The sequence below is a fragment of the Hemitrygon akajei genome, chromosome 15 (assembly GCF_048418815.1).
Source record: "Hemitrygon akajei chromosome 15, sHemAka1.3, whole genome shotgun sequence".
Lineage (NCBI taxonomy): Eukaryota > Metazoa > Chordata > Chondrichthyes > Myliobatiformes > Dasyatidae > Hemitrygon > Hemitrygon akajei.
In genome coordinates this window covers 70,552,033-70,572,930 of record NC_133138.1, presented here as the reverse complement: position 1 = coordinate 70,572,930, position 20,898 = coordinate 70,552,033, and positions in this window count along the sequence as shown.

Sequence of the window (20,898 nt, the reverse complement as noted above, 5' to 3'; positions counted from 1 at the left end):
CCTTTAACAGGATCCTGCATGGCAGGCTATTGTGGAAGGTTAGGAACTATAGGATCCATAGAGAGTTAATTAGGTGGATTCAAAAGCAGCTCAAAGGTAAGAAGGAGAGGGTGCTGGTTGAGAGTTGTTTCTGGAATGTAGACAGGTAACTAATGATGTTCATCGAGAGTTGGTGTTATTTATTATTTAAATAAATGATTTGGATCCAAATACACAAGGTTGATCTGTAGATTTGGAAATGACACCAAGTGGTTGATAGTGAAACAGGAAATTATGGATTTCAACTGAACTTTTTACAGTTGTGCCACTGGGTCAAGGAGCACCAAATAGTTTTTCAATATAGATAAGTGTAAAGTGATGAGTTTTGGGAAATCAAACCCACATCGGACTTATACTATGAATGGTACGACACTAGAGATTGTAATGGATCAGAGGGACCTTTGAGTGCAAGTCCATAATTCATTAAAATCAGCATTACTGGTAGACAGGGTGGTGAAAAAGGTTTTCAGCATAATACACTTCAGCAGTCAGGGCACAGAGTACAGGAGTTATATTGTAGTTGTACAAGTCATTGCTCGCACTTGGAGTACTGTGTGTATATTTGAGCACCGTATCGTTGAAAAGATGTGATTAAATTGGAAAGAGTGTAGAAAAGATTTATGCAAATGTCGACAGCCAAGAGGGACTCAAAGGCCTGCGTTATAGGGAGAGGTTCAAAAGGCATTCATTGGAATGAATGAGGGTGACCGTATATGAATATTTAAAACTATGAGAGGCAGATAAGGTGGACTGCAAAAGTCTTTTTCCCAGGGCAGGGAATTACAAAACTAGGAGCATAGATTTAGGGTGAGAGGGCAAAGATTTAGAAGGGACCCGAAAGGCAACTTCTTCACACAGAGAATGGTGAGAATATGGAACAAACTGCTGGAAAAATGGTTAAGGCAGGTACAATAATTTTATTGAAGCACTTGGATAGGTACATTGAACTAAATGTAGGAAATTGGGACTACCTGGTGGTCACCATGGTCATCATTGACTTGGTAGGCCTTAAGGCCTGAATCTGAGCCACATTGTTCCATTACTCTGTGACTAATTGATTTCTAATTAATAAAATGAATCCAAATGCCAACTGTGCAATCATGACCAGAGAATGGAGACCGTTTACTGGAGCATCTATGAAAGGCAAAATCTCCACAATTTAAATAAATAAGTAATTGGCTTGTTGGCCATAAATTAAACATTTTGTGCCTGCTTATCACTGGAGGAGAGAGAATAACATTTGCTGGGTTTACAGAGAGCAAGCTGACTTTTTAATTAATATAAAAGAGCATAAAATGCAAAAATGGAACTAGAAGTAGACTAATTGGTTCCTATACCACTCAAGCATTCAAATGATTACCATTACTGGGCCAGTGCCTTCATATTATCAGGATATTTAAAGCTTTAAACATCATGTCTCTGCTTCATAGATAAATCTGCAATTTATATGAAGGCAGCAGCTCACAAACGACAAAGGAGATAAATCTCTACAACTCTTCATTGCAGCATTAAACCTGATAATGAGCTTGGGCCCAAAAAGCAAAGCTCAATTTCACAAGCAGTGAAATACAGAAAACAGGGGGGAAGAAAGCACATCCCTGCAGGAGGAAAATACGTGAGATCCGTGTTCAGCTGACGAGAAACTGAAAGCAGACTGTAAGGCTAGTAGAGATGCCTACAGAGTGGAAAGGATGGATGAAATGGCTTGAATGATGGGGCCATTAAGGAGAGCAAGTAAAGAGAGGCTCACTGACAGGCAGAAACAGATGAGGTGTAACTAAAACAAGAGGTGACCATGAAGCCTGAGGGAGAACACTGCATTCACGGAAAAAAAAACTGTGCTCGCTGAAAAAGAGGGGAGGTAATGCCAAGAGACATTTCTGTATATGGCAGTTTTATCCATGGGGGTTGCTCCTGTTCCAATTTCCCGCAGTTTCCTAGAACATTATTACAAAAAAAAAACTAGAGAAAAAATGTGATTCATACAATGAGAAAGGTAGCATAGTTTAGAATGACTTTAAGTCTTGGAATTGTATAATAATAAAATATAATGTAAGCTTTCACTCTGTCTTTTAAAGGACAATCCAGTGAGTTGACTTTCCTTATATTCTAATAAATTTTGATCCTTCGAGTGTTTATACAGCTCGCATTCAAAGTAAGCATTGAATCTGTATCCACAGCTCTGTCAAACAGTTCATTTTAAAGTCTAGCCGCTGTGCATATACTCACCCTCATTTTCTCTCTGCGTCCTTTGCAGGTCTACAAATCTGTGCCCTTCTGATATTGATCCATCTGCCAATGAAAATGGTTCCTCTATTCAAACCTTTCATGATCTTAATCACTTCTGCTAAGTCCATTTGTCCTACCCCAGCTGCTTTAGTCAATCCTTTACGTAATCATTCTTCATCGACATCAGTCCAGTAAATGACTCTCCAAAGCCTACTCAACATTTCTAAAATATGTTGGGAATAATTTTCTAGGAGGTATTGAAATAATATTCTATGCTTACAAAAGACAGATTGAGCAATGAATCCTGGCCTTTAGGCATTATGGCTTTACTGATCCATGTCCTTAGAACTAGTTTTGCCACCTTCAAAGATTTAACACTTTGTCCCCAAGATTGCTCTTTCCATGCATTCCCTTTAAAATTGACCATAATACTCTGTATTCTTCTTGCCATATATGGAAACAACATGAACTTGTACAATCTGAGGAGGTCCTTAGCCTGCTGAGCTTCATCTGCTTTTCATCAAGATTATAACTGATTGTCTACCACATTGCTGTTTTCCTGCACTATCCCTGTATCAATTAATTCCCATAATATCCAAAAATCATGTCAAATGTTGAATGAATTCAATGGATAAGTGAAACCAGTGCCCATTTTCACAGCCATAGCTCTATGACAGCGGCAACACAAGTAGATAGGGTCATAAAAGTGGCATTTGGCATGCTTGCCTTTATCAATCACGGCACTGAGTAAGAGTCGGGTTGTGATCTTGCTCTTGTATAAAACTTTGACTCGGCAGCATTTGGAGTAATGTGTGCATTTCTGGTCTAACCAGGATGCTCCCTGGGTCAGAGAGTATCAGCTATAAAACCATAAGACCTTAAGACAGAGGAGCAGAATTAGGCCACCTGGCCCATCGATTCTGCTCCATCATTTAATCATGCCTGATCTCCTTTTCCCTTCCTCAACCCCATCCCCTAACCTCCTGCCCATAACCTTTGATGCCGTGTCCAATCACTACTCTATCCATCTCTACCTCAAACTTCTGCCCTCTTCCTGAGGCTGTGCCTTCTTGTCCTAGACTCTCCCTCCTTGGGAAACATCCTTTCCACATCTGTCTGGGTCTTTAAACACTTGAAAAGCTGAGAATCCCCCCTCATTCTTCTAAATTCCAGTGAGTACAGGCCTAAAACTATCAAACGTTCTTTGTATGACAACTCTTGCATTCCTAGAATCATCCTTGTGAATTGCCTCTAAACCCTCTCCAATGTCAACACACCTTTTCTTACATGGATTCCAAAACTCTTCTTAATACTCAAGGTGAGGCCTTGCCAGTCCTGTATTAAGCCTCAGCATCACATTCCAGCTCTTGTATTCAAGACCTCTTGAAATGAATGCTAACATTGCATTTGTCTTTCTCACCACTGACTCTACCTGCAAGTTAATCTTTAGGGAGTTCTGCACAAGGGCTCTTAAGTCCCTTTGCATCTCATATTTTTGGATTTTCTCTCCATTTAGAAAATAGTCCGCACATTTATTTCTTCTACCAAAGTCCATGACCATGCATTTTCCAGTATTATATTTCATTTGCCAATTTCTTGCCCATTTTGTTAATTTGTCTAAGTCCTTCTGCAGCCTACCTGTTTCCTCAACACTAGCTGCCCTTCCACCAGTCTTCATATCATTTGCAAATTTGACAACAAAGCTATCTATTCCATCATCTAAATCATTGATAGGCAGCATAAAAAGCAGCGGACCCAACACCGAACCCTGCAGAACATCACTACTCACTGACAGCCAACCAGAAAAAGGATCCTTTAATTCCCACTTGCTGCGTCCTACCAATCAACCAATGCTCTAACCATGTTAGTAATATTCTTGTAATACCATTGGCTCTTAACTTTATAAAGCACCCTCATGTGTGGCACCTTATCAAAGGCCCTCTGAAAAGTCCAGATATACAACATCTACTGCATCTTCCCTTTATTTTTATCTATCCTATTTGTAATCTCATCAAAGAATTCCAACAGGTTCGTCAGGCAAGATTTTCCCTTAAGGAAACCATGCTGACTTTCTCCTATGTTGTTTTGTGTAAGAACAAGATAAGGAGAGGTTGGACGGACTTGGATAGTTTTCTCAGGAGGGATGGAAAACAAGGGGAGACCTAAAGGAAGTTTATAAAATTACGTGCATTATGGACAGGGTAGACAGGGTCATTATCCAGGATAGAAATGCCAAATACTGGAGGGCATAAACTTATGAGGGGGAGTGTTTAAAGATGTATGGGCAGTTGTTTTTTTAAAACACATATGTTATAGGTGCATGAAACACACCTCTAGGTGTTGGTGCAAGCACACACAAAAGTGGAGCTTCAGGGTAATGAACATACAAAGTGTGGTAACTTCTACTTTACAAAAAGACCACTCGACAAAAGAGCATCTTTATCTGGGACGGCAAATGATATTTACAATACAGAGGCTTCCAGGTACCTCGTGCGGCATGGGTGGAGGAACTATATACAAGGCATACTGGGAGTAAAAAGAGCGGAAGTAAAGACCCCGCAAACCCCGGTAGTATTAACTTACTTTTAATAATACTCATATTACAACACTTCTCCTCTTTTAAAATCCAATATTCCCCAAATATAGAAGAACTGGGAAATAAAAACAGTGGTATCATTAGCAACAGGTTTCCAATACAAAAACACCTAAAAGAAACATGGCAAATTCAACATTCAATCTAACAACAAAAGAAACTATCCAATCAAAGATTCAGTCTGTCAGGAGGTTTGCGAGGGCGCTGCGATCTATGCACTACCCCCGGTGACCCAGCAGGTACCGCTGGTGAGGATGTTTTGGGTGGATCTACTGTTGGGGACATGAGAGGGGTCTGTGTGTCAGCGTGAGAATGTCCATCCTCTTCAGGGGACTCTGCCCCCTCTGCCAGTGTTTCTCCCTCTAGCCAAGTCACTGGTGGACATGCTTTCCTGGTATGCATTAAATGGTCATTGCTCCTTAAGTACTGAGCTTCTTTGAAATCGGTGGAAAGCTATTCTCAGCATTATTGGGATAAACGGCATCTGCAGGTTTGCCACCTGGCTTGGAATGCACTGAAGCAGGAACTTTGGTTTTTGAACCAACTATTCTGACCGTGGCTCAGAATAGACCCAATTGCAAATTTTTCATAGAATTCCTTGTTATAACTTGGAACTATCTGGAGTTCAACAGCAGGAAATCGCAATGCATTTTGGAAAACCTCTTGAGCTTGAACAAAGGTCTTGTCTGTTAAATCACAGTCATTGATTTTGATGATACATTCATTCTCCTGGAGCAGGTTCTCTTTTCTTGAACAGCTGTTCTCTCCAATACCATGAACACGCAGGCCAAGGAATCTTCCACTCAGCGTAGAGTTAGAAGGCACCGCATGGATTTCCAGGGGGCCACCACCTCCAGAAAATTCTACTTTCTTTGTCAAATCACATACAGTGCTTTCTGAATGCTTGTCTGTTGGTCCTGGAGGCTCTGTTCTTACATCGTCTGTGGGTGCCCCTTTTGCTACTGTTACGATTGGCTTCACATGCAGGTTCCTGTTAGTGGGATCATCAGGCTGAGATGCACCTTGCTGTAACTGGGCAGGTGGTACAAGAGCTGGGTCACTGCTTCGTCGTACTAGAAGTGGCGTGCTGGCTTTCAGTGCCGAGGGGGGTAACTTCAATTGCTCCGGTAATAGGCTGAAGAGCCGCAAGCTGCGCTGCGAGCTCACTCTCAAATGTGTCCGGACTATGTCTGTCACTCACATTGCCATCAGCGACTTCATCTGCCCGCTGCACCTCATGCTCTTCCGTCATGTGTGCATATTTAAATTCATGCCAGTTGAGCTGGATTTTGCGAAGCCAATCACGGCCCAGAAGACTGGGCCCACTGCCTTTAGCTATCACCAGCCCGGCTTCAGCGTTCTGGCCCCCGGCTGAAATATCCACATATAACACCCCTAAATGGGGTATGGGCTGCCCTGTATAGGTCCTGAGTTGGAGCTTAGATGGTCTGATGGGAGGCAGGTTGGATCCCAATGTCCTCCTGTAGGTCTCTTCACTAATGACCGACGCAGTAGCCCCTGAATCAATCTCGAACTTAATGTCCTTTCCCCTGACAGTGACTGTGGCTTAATATGGTTCAGGTGGTCCCTCATCCATTTCCACTCCAAACATGTTGTAGGCATATGCTGCCTCTTCGTCTGCTTCTCCTAGGTGATGTGTGGCTGCCTGAGTCTGTTGAGCTCCTGGGAAGTAGAACTTCAACATTCACTCTCAGATAACCAATGGAGTAAGATTTATTATTTAGTTATAATTCATCTATCTGTGCACGCCATATTTTAATACAGTTTAAGATAGTACATAGGGCCCATATGTCCAATGATAAATTGGCACATCTTGTTCCTAATATATGCCCTATTTGTGATAGATGTAATGCAGAAGTGGCTACTCTAACCCATATGTTTTGGTCATGTGTAAGTTTAAATAATTTTTGGAGGGATGTGTTTGGAATATTATCTAAAGTTATAGGTATGGATGTTCAACCTAATCCACTTGCAGCCATTTTTGGGATTTTCCCAGAGGAAGCAAGCAAAGTGTCTGCCTCTGCCCAACATGTGATAGCTTTTTCAACTTTACTGGCTAGGAGAGCTATTTTGCTACATTGGAAAGAATCTAACTTGCCCATTGTTTTCTATTGGCTCTCCTCAATCATGTCATGTTTAAGCTTGGAGAAAATTAGAAACCGGACATTTGATACATCTTTTGATTTTGAACAAGTCTGGCGACCCTTTATTCAATATTTTCACAGATTTAATTTATCTTTATTTATTTATTTTTCTTTATTCTCTTTGGAGAATATCCTTGTCCATGAAGGTTTGGAGATGACTGGAAGGATGTGTTTTTTTTCTCTCTCTTTCTTTTTTAAGTTTATCCTCATTTGGACTGCCCAATCTTTCTTTTTCTTTTTTTTTCTTTCTCTCTTTTTTGTTTTAGTTTAGTTAGTGGGATTTTTCTTTCTCTATCAATAAAATTTCCAATTTTTTTTTCACGATTGCTATGAGGAGTTGTAATTTCTCTCTGACCATTGTATATATAGCAGCATAATATATTACCTATTTGTTTGATATTATATGCTTTTTGTCTTTTAATATTGCTGTTTATTTGACTTTTATATTATCTACTTGTTAAACTCCTCTTTCGATTTGTATTTGTATATTCTTTATTTGAAAATTAATAAAAAAGATTGAAAATTGAAAATGAAATGTGTCCGGTCTATGTCTGTCACTCACATTGCCATCGCCGACTTCATCTGCACGCTGCACCTCATGCTCTTCCGTCATGTGTGCATATTTAAATTCATGCCAGTTGAGCCAGATTTTGCGAAGCCAATCGCGGCCCAGAAGACTGGGCCCACTGCCCTTAGCTATCACCAGCCTGGCTTCAGCCTTCTGGCCCCCAGCCGAAATATCCACATTATAAAACCCCTAAATGAGGTATGGGCTGCCCCGTATAGGTCCTGAGTTGGAGCTTAGATGGTCTGATTAGAGGCAGGTTGGATCCCCATGTCCTCCTGTAGGTCTCCTCACTAATGACCGATGCAGTAGCCCCTGAATCAATCTCGAACTTAATGTCCTTTCCCCTGACAGTGACTGTGGCATAATATGGTTCAGGTGGTCCCTCATCCGTTTCCACCCCAAACATGTTGTAGGCACACGCTGCCTCTTCATCTGCTTCTCCTAGGTGGTGTGTGGCTGCCTGAGTCTGCTGAGCTTTCCCCTGCCCAGGCTTAACCTTACCCTTTATGCTCCTGCACTTTTTAACCAAATGTCCCTTCTTGCTACAAGCATGGCAGACAGTATCTCTGAACTTACAAACATTTGCATAGTACGTTCCTCCAGACCGAAAACATTCCACACACTTTTCCTGTTCACCAGTCTCCCTCCTGACTTGGAGCACTGCCGTCGACTGCGACCCCCCCCCCATATCCTTTCTGTATATCTTTGGCATTATTAGCAGCCATCTCCATGCCTTGGGCAATCTCTAGAGCTTTCTTGAAAGTCAACGATAGGGTTTCCCCCAATATGCGGCATTGTACGGCGACATTATTAATGCTGCATACTAATCACGGTTCCGAAATCGCAATGCTCCGACAGCTGCCGAAGCTCGGCCACAAAATCGCCCACAGACTGACCTGGCCTCCGGACATGGATGTGAAACTTGAACCATTGAACTATCACCAAAGGCTTCGGATTGTGGTGGTTCCCCATGAGCTTGACCAGTTCGTCGTATGGAATTTCTCCTGGTTTCCATGGCGTAGCTAAGTTCCATATCAGCTTGTACGTCTTTGCCCCACACACACTCAGGAGAATAGAGTGCTTCTTAGCCTCCTCAGTAATTCCATTAGCACAGAAAAAGTGGCCCAACCTTTCCTCATACTCTGGCCACTCCTCAATTTGCTCATTGAACACACCGACCGTTCCGAATGTGGCCATTATAACATGAGGCTCCTCGCCTGCTCACAGCTCCTGATCGAAAACTGAGTCAACCCATCCACAAAACCAGTTTACCTCGGCGCCAAAAATATGTGGTAACTTCTACTTTACAAAAAGACCACTCGACAACTTGATGGCCAAAAGAGCATCCTTATCTGGGACGGCAAATGATATTTACAATACAGAGGCTTCCAGGTACCTTGTGCGGTATGGGTGGAGGAACTATATACAATGCATACTGGGAGTAAGAAGAGCGGAGGTAAAGACCCCGCCAACCCCGGTAGTATTAACTTACTTTTAATAATACTCATATTACAACACAAAGGATGGAGGAATATGGATCACGTGCCAGCAGATGGAATAACTTGTGTATGAAATGGTTTGTTCCTTATTATAAAGTTCTAATATTCTCATGATTAGTCTGTACAGAACTTCACCCTGCCATCTTGCAGTAAATATTGCTGTCGAAGAATTTATCTGTGGTAAAGCTTGGGCGCCATGATAGCATAGTAGTTAGCATGATGTTATTTCAGCCTGAGGTGTCGAAGTTCGAAGTTCAATTCCTGTGTCCTCTGTAAGAAAGTTTGTATGTTCTTCCTTTGTGTGCGTGGATTTTCTCCCACAGTCCAAAGACATACAGGTTAGTAGGTTGTTCTTAATTGACCTGTGATTAGATTCGGGTTAAGTAGATGGGTTGTTGGACAACACAGGTCACTGAGCTGGAAGAACCTGTCCCATCTGTATCTCTTTTTTTAATAAATATTTTAATAAATATTAAAATAAAAATATTTTTAAAATATTTTAATTTTTAAAATAAATTTTAAAAATGAATAAAATAAAGTTAAAAAATGTGTCATTGTGATTTGTTCTGTGGGTTTTGATTTTACATTTAAAATAACATTTGTCATGTTTAATGACAATAATGCGAGTTCAGGGGAGGGACCAGCTAAAAAAGCAAGGGCTAACATTGAAAGTTGGAAATAGTCAACAGATTAGTCCATGTCCGTGGAGAAACTACATTTCAGGTCAATGCAGGCAGAGGCATCAGTGCCAAGGGAAACCAGGCATAAGAGGCGCCAATGCCAAAAGCAGTTTATAAGCTGGGGAGGAGTTTCAGTTGGTATTTTAAGAATATGCATGCACAGTGATATTTTGTGGTTGCAATATTAGAGGCACAATTAAAAAGTAAGGTTAGAAAAGAAGTTAACAATGAAAATGCTGATATATTCAATCTGACAGCAGAGAAAATGCAATTGCTCTTAGTAAAAGGAAACAGGGAATGCTTGAAGGCCAGACACACATGCAGCACTTTAGTTAAAGAAGATGAACAAGATCAAAATTACTACCAGCAGCTCCAAGGAGAACCTTCCTATCAATGTTAGTACATCCTGTAGGTCTGCACATGAACTGTCATAGGAGCTTTGAGGAGAATCCGTCAAGATGGCACTGAGCTGTGGTCTCCATTGAAGTCACGACTCAGGGTCTGTTGCTTTTTAATGTTTAGGGGTGATTTTGGGGAATTAAGGGTCAGCTTGGGGTTTAGGGACAGGGATTTGGGGGAATTTAGAGGTCAGTCCAGATTATAGGCCTCTGCTCTGTCTTCGAAGGCCCGTGACATGGACTTGGGATGAACGACATCTGTGATCAGATGTCAGGCTGACAGTCTAGCAAGGACCTGAGCTGGTGCCCCAGCCCTTGTGTTAGCAAGTCGTCTAGGATTGGAGTTTCATGTGGGCAGAAGGTGCGAGCAACTGTGACCCTTAGATACATGAATCAGTGAAATCAGAATTCAAGGCCTGGTGTTTGGGGTCCTGTTATCAGTGATCTGACGTTTGAGGCCTAATGTTTGGGGTCCCAGTCATCAGACAGTCCAACATTCAAGGATCAATGTTTGTGGGGGGGGGGGGGGGTCTTCATTCATTGTCGTCAGTGAGTCCTGGCATCTGTACCAAAGATTGAAGCCCAAAGATCAAATGGAAGTCTGGAAGTCGAGGCCGATGCCTGGAGCCCTGACTCCAGTGTGAAGCTACATGTCCATTGTAAGCTGGAGTAGGGAGACATCTTGTCCTGGGCTTGGAGGACTGTGTGAGAGAATGGGAGGTTGGGGGGTGGATGGGATGGAGCAACAGGAATTGTTTTGTTGTTGTTTATTGTTTCCTATTTTGTTCTGCCTGGCATTGTGGGCAGGCTATGTTGGCGCCGGAATTTCCGGCAACACTTGCAGGCTGCCCCCCAGCACGTCCTTACGTTGCGTTGGTTGTTAACACAAATAGTGCATTTTGCTGTGTGTTTCAATGTACTTGTGACAAATAAATGTATCTGACTCTGAATCTGAAGATATCCAGGACTCTCACACTCAAAAGGCTGAATCTGTCACGGAAGCCAGCAACAGGTTCAAGCTTCCTGAGATTCGCAGTATTACGGAGGGTTACTGGACCTCAGCTCCGGCACCAGGTCAGACCTGCCTCAAGTTCAGAGACATCTACTTAGCCTAACTCTTCTAGTTTATTGGTAGGAGGAAATATCATCAAGGATTAAGCAGAAGATATTTACATAAATCCATTTCAATCCACAGCCCTTCACTCAGTACCTAAAGTGAGAGAATTAAAACTCTAAACAGGTGTCAGATTAAGGATAATGTAACATCTATTTATTTTGTAAACTGTGTGTGGCCGCCATTGGTCGTGGTCAAACATGGGTACTGTGCCTCTGGGGAGTGGCCTCTCCAAGGGTGCAAGCCAGGGTGGAGTTGATATGGAGATCTGTCTGTTGCCCATGCAGTGGGACACCCCTCTCCATGCTGATGACAGGTCCAAAGGGAACAACGAAAGTCGATACAGTTTGGTGCCAGCAGCATCGCAGGAGTTACCGTGCCGGTGCTGGGTTCAGCAGTCAGCCGCCTTCGGGACTCCGACTCCGGATTTTTCCTCGGGGTTTACTCCCAAAGCCTTTCCCGTGAGCAGGTATAGCCGCTAAGCAGCGGAGGTTTGTAATCGGAGTTTTCCCTCTCCTAGATGAGCTACCATCCGTGGTTAACGAGCCCCATCTGCCCGGAGCAACTGGTTTTAAGGTGCCAGTGACCCGCCTTTGCCCCTTCTCCTGTCAGCGAGAACAGCTCCACCAGGCATAAGAACTATGCCACACGTGAAGGCCAGGAGTTGGACTTGGTCGTCAGAGGCTGTTTGAGACGCACGCCATGAAGAGCATTTGTTTAGCAGTGGGAGCTTGTCCCCACTACCACCCTTACTCTATGACTACCTTTGGAGCCATTTTGTAAACTATTACTTTAATATATACTCTTAAGTTAACTATTTCATTAGCAAAAAAAAATCTACATAGTCATGTCAAGTGCCATCTATTTAAGCTGTGAATTTTGATAGTGATTTTACTTGGCAATGTCTCTGATGGGCTTGCTGAGCTTGTCTCCAAGTCAGAAATGGAATACCCTGAAATAAGTTGAAGTTGCTCATAGACTGTAAGGACACAAGCCCTTATCCCCCAGTGTCAGAGAGCAGTGCAGATGGCCCATTATTATAGATTGGCGAAAAAAGGAGGAAGAAACCTGGCTTCTTCTGGTCTCCTGACAATACTGTGAGGGACTCTGCCTACTTCCTAAATGGATGCATCTTTTGCCCTAAGATTAGCTGTAAAGATTATTGTATGTGTGACTCACCAAGCAGCCTGTGTCATCCAACGTGTGTAATGAAACAATGGTTGAGCTTGTGGTCAATTCAAGCTCAGTATTATTATGAGGAACATTAGGAAGAGAACTAAAAGAACTTTGTTCAATATTTTATATTGTGAAAGCTGAGTTACTTTTTTGTTTCCATGACAACTTTTGCTAACCTATTGGTAAAAAGTAATCAGAGGCAATGTAATTTACTTTGACTAGAGTTCAATGAACTGAATAAAAGCATGTGTGGGTGGATTGAAGCCCACACATACAGAAAAAAACATACTCTCTTTCTCTCGCTCGATGCATTTGGAGTTATGGTCAAGTACATACTATTACATTCATTCTGGAGGCTGAATGAGCGAATCATTGAATCCTGATGCCAAAGCCATTATGCTTGAAGAAAGGACAATGAATACTGTACTAAATGCTCTAAAGAGAACACAAAATTGAATTATTTATGTACCAAGTTTGTCTTTTATCTCAAAAGAAATAAAAGGCTCACATTATCATTCTAAATCATTTTGATTTTGAACAACAGGATTATGGAACTAAAAGCATCTCCACAAGTGGAAGATAATCATGAGTTGTCAGTGGAGAGTAAAATGTGGGTTAAAGTGACCAGAATGGACATGATAATGGGGCTACAATAAACACCGACACAAATTGTTCTGGATCAAGCTCCCAACCACATGATGCTGTTGTAGATATTGAAAATCAGACCAGATTGAGCCTTCAATCCGGGGAGGAAGAACTAGCTCAGTATTTTCTGCTTCTGCTGATGAACTGTGAGATCTCATCCACAGAGTGATCAAGTTTCTGTGGCTTAGAAGAGATGCGAATAGAAGAGGAGTATGGTAGTGATAGGAGAATCCATAAAGAGTGGAGCAGATAGGAGATTCTGTGGACGTGAGAGTTAGGAAAAGTGATAAGGACCTGAACAGAGAATATAGGAAGTTAGGCAGAAAGCTGAAAAGCAGGACCTCAAGCATAGTGATCTCTGGATTGCTGCCTGTGCCACACACCAGTGAGGTTACAGATATGAGGATTTGGTAGAAGAATACACGGCTGAGGAATTTGTGCAGTGGGCAAGGTTTTGGATTTCTGAATCACTATGATCTCTTCTGGGGAAGGTCAAAAAGGATGGGTTACACTTGAACCAGAGGGGATCCAATATCATAGAAAAGTACAGCACAGGAACAGGCCATTCACCCCCAATGTTGTGCTGATCCAGCTAAAAAGCAAATCAAAAACACACTCACACTAATCCCTCCTATATACACCATGTCTATATCACTCCATCTTCCTTATATTTATGTGCCTATCCAAACGTCTCTTAAACCTACCCCCTCTCACATTCAAAGCATGCTCTCTGGTGTTAGACATTTCAACTCTGAGAAACAGATACTCTCTGTCCAATCTATCAATGCCTCTCATAATGTTATAGGCCTTTATCAGATCTCCCTTCAGCACTCCAGAGAAAACAACCCAAGTTAATCCAGATTTTTGTGATAGCAAAAGCCCTCTAAACCAGGCAGCATCTTGGTAAACCTCTTCTGCACCCCCTCTAAAACCTTAACATCCTTCCTATAGTGGGGTGACCAGAATTGTGTGCAATACTCCAGATGTGGCCTAACCAGAGTCTTGCAAAGTTGCGACATATTCTTGTAGGTAAGTTTGCTTCAACTACAAAATCAAAAGGGGTGATGAATACAGGATTGAAGTTGCAATATTTGAATGCAGGCAGTATACAGAATAAGGTAGATGATCTTGTAGTGCAGTTGCAGGTTGGCAGGTATGGCATTGTGGGCATCATGAGTCATGGCTAAAAGATCTTAGTTGGGAGCTTAGCATTCTAAGATACACATTACATTGAAACAATAGGCAGGTAGGCAGTGGGTGGGGTTAGAGAGGCTCTATTAGTAAAAAATGTAATCAGAAACTTAGAAAGAGGTAACATAGGATCGGGTGATGTAGAATCCTTGTGAGTGGTGTTAAGAAACTGCAATGATAAAAAGACCCTGATGGGAGTTACTTATTTATTTAGAGATACAGAAACCCAACCTCACCGGAAGGCCACATATCCACCTCACTGATAACCTATACTCACACACTTCAGCGATATGTGCTTAGCCCATTGCTCTACTCTCTCTACACTCATGACTGTGTGGCTAGGCACAGCTCAAATGCCATCTATAAATTTGCTGATGACACAACTATTGTTGGCAGAATTTCTGATGGTGATGAAAGAGGCGTACAGGAGCAAGATAGATCAGCTGGTTGAGTGGTGTCACAGCAACAACCTTGGACTGAACATCAATAAGACCAAAGCATTGATTGTGGACTTCAGAGAAGATAAAACAAGGGCATACACACCAGTCCTCATCAAGGAGTCAGTAGTGGAAAGGGTGAGCAATTTCAAGATCCTGAGTGTAACCATCTCTGAGGATCTATTCTGGGTTCAGCATATTGATGCAGTTACAATTTAGAACAGAGATGATGAGGAATATGTTTAGACAAAGGGTAGTGATTCCATGGAATTCATTGCCACAGACAACTACAGAGGCCAAGTCATTGGGTCTATTTAAACAGAGGCTAATTGGTTCTTGATTAGTAGGGCAGCATAGATTATAGGGGAAAGGCAGTAGCATCGGCTTGACAAGGATAATAAATCAGTCATGATGGAATGGCAGAGTAAATTTGATGGACCAAATTGTCTAATTCTGCTCCTATGTCTTATGGTCTTATGATTTAGAAAGGTTAAAGCTAAAAGCACTTAACATGAATCCATAAGCACTCTCATCAAAATAGATTAATTTATAGCACTGATAGGAATAACTACTGAATACCTGCATTAATACACGTTATGGAGATAAGGATTACCGACTGCATTGACTTGTAATTGAAAATTGAGATAAAAGGAAACGGGGTTTGATTAGTCCCATTATATTAAAATTGTTTAATTTAATGGGGCTAATTAAAGGTAGTCCCATTGTATAAAGATTGGGAAAAAAGTGTAGAGACAATATTTTAAGGAACAATTGACATGTTTTTCAAACTAATTTGCAAGATTGTATCTGTTTAAATAGTCATTACTATTTGAATGTGTTGAAACAATTAAAGCCAATCATATATTGCCTTTTAACAGAGAAATGTATTACTTTTGCTGGAAGTATATACCTCCTGGGCAGCAGGATGTGATCAGTTGTGGGAAGTTATGAAGTTCGACATAGGAATAGGATCTGAGCTTAATATTCCATTTGATTTAAATATATCATTCAATTCTGTGTCAGTTCAAATAACCCTTGTTCTTTAATTGCAATGGAAGTTGGGACTGGAGGATCAGGGGAAGCAAGGATGTGAAAGTTTAAGGTAAATGGATGGATTCAGACAACATGAACACTATTCCTTTATATATTTTCAAAGAGGTATGTTTAAACTTCCAATTGATTTGGTAAGTGCAATTTTTAAAATGTTAGAAAGATGGTTAAAAGAATTTGAGCTACACAGTAGTGTTTACAAGTGACATCAAGGCAGTGTTTGAATCAGGATGGCATCTAAAAGTCCTGTTAAAACTGAATCAACAGACATTAAGGGGAAGTTTCTCCAGAGGAATATGGTTGGGGTTATTGGAGGTTGATCTCTTCAACTCAGGACACAATTGCAGGAGTTCCTCAAGGCAGTTTCCTCGGCCCAATGACCTTTGTTTACTTTGTGAATGAACATCCTTCTATAAAGGCTGAGCTGGGAATGGCTGTATAAGGTTTACTTTAATGCCACACCATGTTGACCATACCTGCATGTAACAAGACTAAGCAAACATTCAGCCACTGGTGATTTATCATCAAGCAACATCAATGTCACCAAAGGGTGAGATGCAAATTGACTCGAACATGGGTGAAGGAAAACTGGTTACAAGTGAGAGTCCAACAATCTACCCTTGATATCAAGTAGCATTGCTACATTCCTTCTTCCCTTCACCTTCCTTCCACTCTCCCCTGTATCAAATTTAAGGAGCTTTTCATTGACCATGATTTTGACTGGATCTTTGAAATGCAGCTCATAGGCTGTGTATTCTCATATTTGATTTCTAGAAAGTTTCCTTCTTCAACGAAATGTATTTGACAGTGTATTTGAATTAATCTCCACTTGCCTGATGAGTACAGTGTCAACAACACCAATTAGGACAAAGCAGCCCACTAATTTAATTCTGTCCTTGAACCTAAATTTTTTCCCTCCTTTCACCAGTGAATACTACTCCTACACGTACAAATGGCTGCTCCAACATCATCTCGTAAATCTACGACTTCTATCACCTGGAAGGTTGAGGGATAAAAGTCGATAGGAGCATCACCAGTACAGATTTCCTTGAAGAAACACTTCATCCACTATCTGGAAATCCATTATCCTCACTTTATCATCACTGTATCTCAAAACTGGAAGTTCATCCAACAAACTTCAAGAATCCAGCTGTACCACATTCTCAAGAGTATTTAGCAATAGGCAACAAATCCTAGCTTTGTACACATCCTATAAATAAATATGAAAAATAATTTAATCATTTATTTTTCATTTTTAAAAATTTATTATTAGCAACTAGTTGTTAGCAAAGCCATTTATTGCATATCCTTAATTGTTTTTGAAATGAATTGATAACATTGGCCATTCCAAGGGCCAGTTAAGAGTTTACTTATGTTGGTGTGTGCGGTGACATGTCTAGACTGGCTGCTTCAGTGGTTAGAATATCTCTTTCCATCTAGTGTACCCATTTACAAATGAATTCAAGGCAATTAATTTCTCCAACAGAATACAAACTAATTATAATAAAGCATTCCATATTCTGACTGGGGATGAATTTCTAAGCAACACTTTCTGTATAGCAAAACTCCACATCAGTCCATCTTGTAAAACCAATAGTTTTGGTTGCTAATCCCCCAATCTGGAAAATATACTGTATGTTTATTTTAAATCAGTAGTGATAAATAGCATGATAATGACCTATGGTTAGCTGTAGGAATGAATCTTCACTTGGTAGTGTTGTGCATTTAATATTTCAATAATATTTGAGTAACCTTATTTAGATAGACCCATTTTTGCACTTTCTTTAACAACTATATTAATTAAGTTTTGTAGTTCTTCCTCCATACTTGCAATTAACACAGTGTCATCTGCATATCTGAAATTATTGATGTTTTCACCACCAACTTTGAGAATCCTATCTGCAGGCTGAGAATAAACGGGGAAGACATAAAACAAGTACAGAACTTTTGCTGCTTAGGAAGCAGGGTGACATCAGATGGCAGGTGCGACGTGGACATCAAAAGAAGAATAGGGATGGAAAAAGACACCTTTACAAGAACGAAGAGTATGCTGACCAACACTAAACTAGGCATGACAACCTGCCTCAGAGTACTGAAATGTTATGTTTATGCAGTTATGTCATATGGCTCAGAATGTTGGACAATATCTAGTAACATGAGGAAAGGAATTGAAGCAGCAGAGATGTGGTTTTTGAGGAGGATGCAAAGAATATCATGGATGAAACCGATATCTAACGAGGATTTCATGAACAGAGCAAACACAAAAAGAGAAATATGTCTGAGATCATGAAAAGGCAACGTGACTTCATCGGACATGTGATTCGGAAAGAGGAGTTAGAATGCATGGTAATTATGGGAAAGACTGAAGGGAAGAAAGCAAGAGGAAGGCAAAGACAAATGATGATGGAGACAGCAGCCAGAGAACTGGAAATGAATACCAATGAATTGATCCCCTTGACCCGAAACAGGAGTGTGTGGGCCATGGCAGTCGAAGCTCAAACTGGGCATGGCACCTGATGATGATGATAAAGATGAACCTTATTTAAATATCGGTTGATTAAGTATTCTTGTTTGTTTGAATAATTAATTGCAGGTTATATGTTCAAAATTCAAAGTATATTATTAGCAAAGTATGTATACATTACACAGCTTTGAGGTTTGTCTCCTAACAGGCAGCAATAAAATAAAGAAAGCCAAAGAACCCATAGACCAGCTGGTGGCGCAGTGACATCAGCGCCGGACACCGGAGCGAAGGTTCGGAGTCCCGAGTTCGAATCCAGTCAGGCCGCTCCTGGGCATGCCTTCCATCCGTGCCGGGTTGAGTGTCGAGCTCGCAACTTGGCCCCATTAAAAAAAAACACTGCGCTGTGAGAAGGACGTGGGGGACCACTCGCAGAATCTTTCCTCCAAGATAACCCACTTGAAAGCATTAAGAGGTCACTGAGGCTCTGGCAGAGTATGGCACACAAAAAAATAAAAACCCATATTTTAAAAAACAAGACTGTCAAGCTCCCAACGTGCCAAGAGAAAAATAACGCACCTATCCCATAAAAAAGAATCCATAAATCTAAAAGAACCCATATTAAAAAGATGCCTGTCGAAATCCAATGTGCAGAGAAAAGAACTTGCAAGCAAATAGCATTCTGATTTGCAGTCCCCAAGAGAGCCCCATACTTCAATGCTAAGATGAGTCATGGAGCAGTGATCTGAACAGGGCCCTGACAACCTGATCCTTTCAATCTGGCCTAGTGCTTAAATCAATGTCCAAATATTGGGTTCAATCACCTCAATACACTCTGAACTGCCTTGATTCAGCCTGTAACTGACCTTTCCAGTTCAGCGTGGCTTAAGTCTCTTTCCAAACATGGAGTTCAGTGAAATCAATACACTCTGGGGCCTGGACCTATCCACCTCAATTCAGCTTATGTGTGTAAAAACACGTTAATTGTAAATGTCATCGTGCTACCACGTGTTACACTCACGCCTCACTTAAAGTAAACCCTAACTTAGACGCACATTTCGGACTCCCATGTGTTCCTTGGAAATACTTTAAAATTTTGAAGATAGAAAACACAACAGGTAGCTTGGTTTTGGCAGAATGAGGTGTTATGATTTTTAGCTTTAGATGCTGTTTCAGTTGTTAGTCACTGCAACTGCTGTGAAAGGAACAGTGGAAGCAACTCCCTGTTGCCTCAGGTGATCTGAATGAAGAATGAAGAACAAAGGGTGATGTGAAAATTGTGGTTGATGAATTCAAGGTTAGATAAGCTGCAGAAAGAGAGAAAAAAATGAGGGGAAATAAAAAATGAGTTCATAGTTAAGAGGCAGAAAAAAGTAAATGATGTAAGTTATTTTTTGTTAAATCTCCTACAATTAAAATCTGAATGTGATTGCAGGCTTATGATGATTCATATTCAGTGTCAAACATACTGCTGGCTGTAATTAACATTTATATCATTGTTCAAAGGTACTTAGATTGAAATGCACAAGTTTTAAATTTCTCTGGAGAGCTTGGTTTGGATCTATCACTCAGGCACAGCAGATTACATATTCACTACTGAGATAGTCAGAGAGGAACTCTTAAAAGTTAAAAGTTTGAAGTAAATTTAATATAGAAGTATGTATATACCACCAAATGCTATTTGGAGATCCATTTTCTTGCAGGTATTCATAATAGAACAAAGGAATACATTAGAATCAATGGAAAACTATACACAAAGATTGACAAGTAACTAATGTGCAAAAGAGGACAATCTGTGCATATACAAAGGTTCAAAGGTTCAATTTAATGTCAGAGAAATGTATACAATACATCCTGAAATGCCTTTTATTCATAAAGCATCCACAAAAAACAGAGAAGTGCCCCAAAGAACAAACCACAGTTAAATGTGAGAACCCCAAAGTCCCCCCCAGCTACCCCCTTTCGTGCATAAGCTGCGGCAAGCAACAATCCCCCCTCCCCCACTGGCAAAACAAAAAACGCACCCGATACCAAGTACAAGTGATAGCAAAGACACAGACCTTGCAGTTACCCCAAAGACTATTGCAATTCATCCAGCATTTGGCAACCCACAGGTTCTCTCTCTCCCTAATAAGGGAGAGGGCAGTGTCCCCCATTTTTACAGCGAGCTGGAGAAATAGCAACAACCCGCTGGTTTATGATGTCAATAAGTCCATTTCATCGCTTTTTACGAGCTCTGTGCCCGAAGATCACAAAGATCTCAGGCTCCGGGCCCACAGTGAAAGATTTTCCGACCTCTCCGATGACACATGATGCCACACAAATAATATATACTGTAAAGATGCGAATGCCGAGTCCTTGAAAGTGAGTCCATAGGTTGGGTTCAGTGATCAGTTCAGTGCTGTGGTGAGTGAAATTGTCCTTGCTAGTTCAAGACCCTAATGGGTGAAGGGTAGTAACTGTTACTGACCTGGTGGTGTGGGACCTAGAGCTCCTGTGCCTCCTTCCTGATGGCAGCAGTGAGAAGACAGCATGATCTGGATTGTATGCTCCTTCGATGATGGATACTGCTTTCCTGTGGCAGCACTCTTTGTAGATGTGCTCAGTGGTGGATGGTTCTTCCTGTGAAGAGTAGGGCTGTCTCCACCACTTC